Here is a 5,159-nt window from a genome sequence, read left to right as displayed (position 1 = left end):
CAGACCCTAGAATGGTAGATTCACCAACAGCTTGCACTATGCACCTGGAAAAGCCACAGATACTCAATGCCAGTCATGAAAGCAGCTTGGAGGGAGCTGTACCCTTCAAAGCCATGGGGGAAAACCTGCTCAAGGCTGTGGTAGCTCACCTCTTGCATCAGTGTGACCTGGACATGAGATGTGGAGTCAAATGAGGACATTTTGGAACTTTAAGCTTTAATGACTTCCCTATTGGATTTTGGAGTTGCATGGGTCCTGTAGCCCCTTTGTTTTGACCAATTTCAAATGGGTGTATTTACCCAATGCCTGTACTCCCATTGTATCAAGGAAGTAACTAACTATGCTTTTGATTTTACAGGCTAATAGATGGAAGGGACTTGCCTTGTCTTAGATAAGACTTTTGACATTTGGGTTAATGTTGGAATGAGTTAAGGCTTTAGGGAACTGTTGGGAAGGCATGATTGCGTTTTGAAATGTGAGGATATGAGATTTTGGAGGGGCCAGGGAAGGAATGACATGGTTTTGCTGTGTTCTCACCCAAATCTCATCTTTAATTATAGTTCCCATAATCCCCATGTGTTGTGGAAGGAGCCTGGTGGGAGATAATTGAATCATGGGGACAGTTACCCTCATGCTGCTGTTCTCATGATAGTGAGTGAGTTCCACAAGACCTGATGGTTTTATAAGGGGCTTTTCCCCATTTTGCTCCTGCCACCATGTGAAGAAGGATATGCTTACTTTCCCTTCTGCCATGATTGTAAGTTTCCTGAGGCCTCCCCAACCATGTTGAATGGTGAGTCAATTAAACCCCTTTCCTTTATAAATTACCCAGTCTCAGGTATGTCTTCATTAGCAGTGTGGACAAAGAGGGATAGTTTAAAATGAAGTGATAAAATAACTTTGGACCTCTGAACTTCTATAGATACAAAGCAGGAGGAGCAAACTACTAATCTACAAACAAGGGTTTTTATGGAACACAGGTTTATTATGGAAAAGAACAGATAGCTGAGAAGACCAAATCCAAAGCCCAAGAGAAGAACTAAAAGTCATGTAAAGTCACTGCCATAAGTAGGCTGGATAATAATCAAAGAATTGAAAAGACATGTAACTAGGTGTGTTTCAGAATTGCTATGGAACAGCCACTGTATTTTTTTTCCTCTCCTTTATGAATGTATCTATAGGAGTTATATCTTACCTGTCATACCAGTACATACTCTGTACATTGGCAGGGTGGGAAGAGAAGGGGCAGATAACCTGTCTCTTTAGTTCAAAGGTCTTCCAATTGAAAATTTCAGTGGAAAGGAATAATACTCAAGGAACAGCACTGCAGGAGGAACACCACCACAGGAACCTCCTCAGCCACAGCTGGACATGATTTAGATGATGAGGTCCTGGATCTCGAACTGAGCCTGATGCTGTAAGTGAATGAGACTTGGGAAAGGGGCCTGGAGAAAAGGAAGGGGAGTGTACAATGTTTATTGGAGGATGTGTGCTTTGTAAGCAGGGGCATACTGTGGCAGATTGTATTTCTACAACTGTATGTCTTGTTGCGTATGGTCTTCCAGAGCATTGGCACTTCTTCATCGAAAAGTGGACTCTATCCTCTTTGCTTGCACGTGGGAGAGACTTTTTGGTGTCTTGACTAATGGAATATGGCAGAATCATTCTACGTGACTTTTAAGGTTAGGTCAAAGAAACACCACCGCTTCCACCTGGCTCACTCTCTTGGGACACATGCTTTTTAGAGCTCTGAACTACCATGTGAAATGCCTCCATTATACTCAATCCAGCATGCTTGAGAGGCCATATGGGAAAATTACATGCAAAAAGGGGAAGATGCCCAAGAAGCACCAACTATTTTAGCTCTCACTGTTCAAGACTCTCAAGCCTACATACCAGACATGTGACTGAAGAAACATTTTATATGACTTAAGCACCAGCCAATTTCTGACTGCAACCTCGAGACATCCTGAGCTAGAAGTATCTAGCTGAGCTGCTGCTCACAAGTTCCTGACCCACACAACTTTCTGATATAATTAAGTGATGGTTAGTGTTTTAAACCACTAAATGTTGGGGTGATTCATTATATAGCAATAGTATCTGAAACACTCAGTAAATTATACACACTGTAGTACTGGCTCTTGAATAGATGATTAGACTAGTTGAACAAAATCGAAAAGTAGGAAGTGGAACAATTTTTCTATTTGCATTTTATATATAAAAGTACTTGTATTGCAAGGTAGTAGACAATTAAATGATTATTCAATAATGTGATGGGAAAATTATTTTCATGATAAGAAAATGAAGTGCAATTCCACCTCACATCATACCTGAAAATTCAAACCTTGTGTGGTGTAAAGAGACCAGACAAGTTAGTGTGAAAAGCAAAACTTTAAACTTTTAGAGAAAATTATCTTTATATAAACCTTTATATAAAAAGGACTTTGAGAAGCATGTGCAGAAGACAAGAGAACTTTCTTCCTGAATTTAGCTTTCTCATCTCTGCATCATGGCTTGGGTGGCAAATCCCCGATCCTAACTGTGCTCACTCCAGTATCCAGATGGACAGTACACAGTTCCAATGATTATGAAGTTCTAATTCCTGCTATTAGATTCCTTTCTTACTAAATAATCTACAGCACTTTTTATTTCCTTCACTAAAGAATAAATACAATTTCATGGCTTATTTTTTGTTCAATATGTGTTGAATAACTGGAAGCATTAATATTGTGAAGTGCATTAAGTAAATCTATTATAAACTGAGGAAAGGAAAATAAAAAAATACCAACTTTTTACCTTAATATAGATGCTGTAGGTTGACTTCATCAAGGCAATATGTAATGCCAGAGTCTTTAAAAATTATCTTTGTAATACAGTATTAGTTCTCTAAACCTACTCTAGAGCAACTCTAAACAGAGAAGACACCTTTGATGTATCACTTCAGTCAGTGAGAATATATAGTTCACAGAGATTCTGAAATCCATTTATTGTGTAAAACAAAATAATCCATTCCAAAAATATTTAACATTCATTGTGTTTCTTTTTAAGTCCACACAGAGAGTTTAATGTAGGTAGATTCTCTGGGCTCTACTGTTATACGAGTGACTTAAACACATATTTCAAACATTGGAGGAGGACAATTGATCTAGATATACAGAATGGGATTGAAAAATTTTCCTGTTCAAAAGTTAATTGAAATATACTAAAACAACCATATGCTACCTGGACATCTTAACTCCATCACAGTATAAAATTAACAAAGTTTATTTCTTTATAACAAAGTAGATTTGGCCTCAGCTATCAACATATTATGAAACTTTGAATTCATTGATTTGACAAGACATTTACTTTTACTGTTAGATTAATATTCTTTTAACAATCTGAATTTTGAAGTTTAAAATATCATTCCCTCGGACTAAAGGGAACAAATTTTTTAGGTCATATTTACATGTGCCAGGAAGATATCATAGCTCATAAACAAGAATAGATTTTTGATGTTGTCACCACAAAAAAATTAAAAAACAATGTTGGGGAGGGATAGATATATTCATTAGATTGATTAAATATTTCTATAATGTATACATTGATCAGAACATCACATTGTACTCCATAAATACATCCAATTATCGTCAATTTAAACTAAATACAAAAGAAAAATAAATGATTTTTAAAATTAAAAAGAACTTGAAATAAAACTAAATATTATTATCTACTAAAGAATCTTAACACAGTATGATTTAAAAAAGTATACACTGTTAATCCTATGCAATTATCTTTGTCTGTAATGGGCTTAACATATTTTACTTAGATAAATATTAATTTATATGACTACTTCAGAATAAGTAAGCTAAATAACTAAAACGGAATGATAACAGAAATGTAATCCGATCGAATAGTGAAATTATTCCTTGCTTCTGTGAAAGAATGAATGTCATATTCTCATGAGGGATACAGCCTTTTTCCAGCTAAACTTACTTTTTTACTCCAAAGTTTTCTCATGGCACTTTTCATTTCTGCATTCCTCAGGGTATAGATCAGTGGGTTCAACATGGGAGTTATAAAAGTTAAAACCACAGTCATGGATTTATCAATGGGAAAGGTGGAGTTGGGCCTTGCAAACAGGAAGATGCAGGGGACAAAGAATAAAATGACCACAGCGATGTGGGACGCACAGGTGTAGAAAGCTTTGCGCTTCCCTTCCAAACTCTGAGTCTTAAGAGAGTGTTATATGACCCCATAGGAAAGCAGGAGAGTAAAGAAGGTAACAGTACAAATCACTCCTCCATTAGCTATCATAGAAAGTCCAATGACATAGGTAATGGTGCAAGCAAGTTTCAATAAGGGGTACAAATCACACAGGAAGCTGTCAATGACATTGGATCCACAGAAAGGAAGCTGATAAATAAAGAGAAATTGAACCAATGAGTGAAGAAAGCCTCCAATCCAGGCCACCAACAGCATGAGAACACAGACTCGACGATTCATGATGATCAAATAATGAAGAGGCTTACAGATGGCCACGTATCGGTCGTAGGCCATTACCACTAGAAGAATGACTTCAGCACCAGCAAATAAATGATCCATAAAAAGTTGAGCCATACAACCCTGAAAGGAAATGGTCTTTTTCTCAGAGAGCAGGTCAACAATCATTTTGGGAGCAATGGCAGTAGAATAGATGGTATCTATAAATGATAAAGAAGCCAGAAAAAAGTACATGGGGGAACCCAGGGACTGGCTGGCCATGATGGTCACCATGATAAACAGGTTGCCCATTATCGTCACAATGTAGATGAGTAAGAATGTGACAAATAAAACTTTTTGGCCCTCAGGGATCTGTGTGAGCCCCAAGGGGATGAATTCAGTCACATGTTTCCTATTTTCCATGTGTTCTTCTGAAGGTATTGGACTAAGCTGTCAGAGCCTATAAACAAAAGGGTCAATGATAAATTTGAGATTATTTGTCAGAAGCTCCGTGTCAAAAATGTAATGCCTTACTCAGCCATGATTCCCCTGACCACACAGAGCAGCTCATTAGAAAAGGAGTGTTTAGAATCTCCTCCCACAATTATCCTTTTCATTTTTACAAAATTTATTGCTTTAACAACAATGACGAAGTTTCAGGGTTCTAACTGGAAGGTATGTGTGAGTGGATATATATA

The 5,159-nt window shown here is 37.3% G+C and overlaps 1 pseudogene; it reads right to left on the bottom strand.

The window, feature by feature from the left end:
• Window positions 1-3,939: 3,939 nt before the first annotated feature.
• Window positions 3,940-4,965, bottom strand: LOC116464399 (olfactory receptor 4A15-like; annotated as a pseudogene).
• Between the last annotated feature and the right edge of the window lie 194 nt (window positions 4,966-5,159).

The sequence above is a fragment of the Hylobates moloch genome, unplaced genomic scaffold, assembly GCF_009828535.3.
Source record: "Hylobates moloch isolate HMO894 unplaced genomic scaffold, HMol_V3 SCAFFOLD_606, whole genome shotgun sequence".
NCBI lineage: Eukaryota > Metazoa > Chordata > Mammalia > Primates > Hylobatidae > Hylobates > Hylobates moloch.
This window is presented reverse-complemented; position numbering and strand designations above follow the sequence as displayed.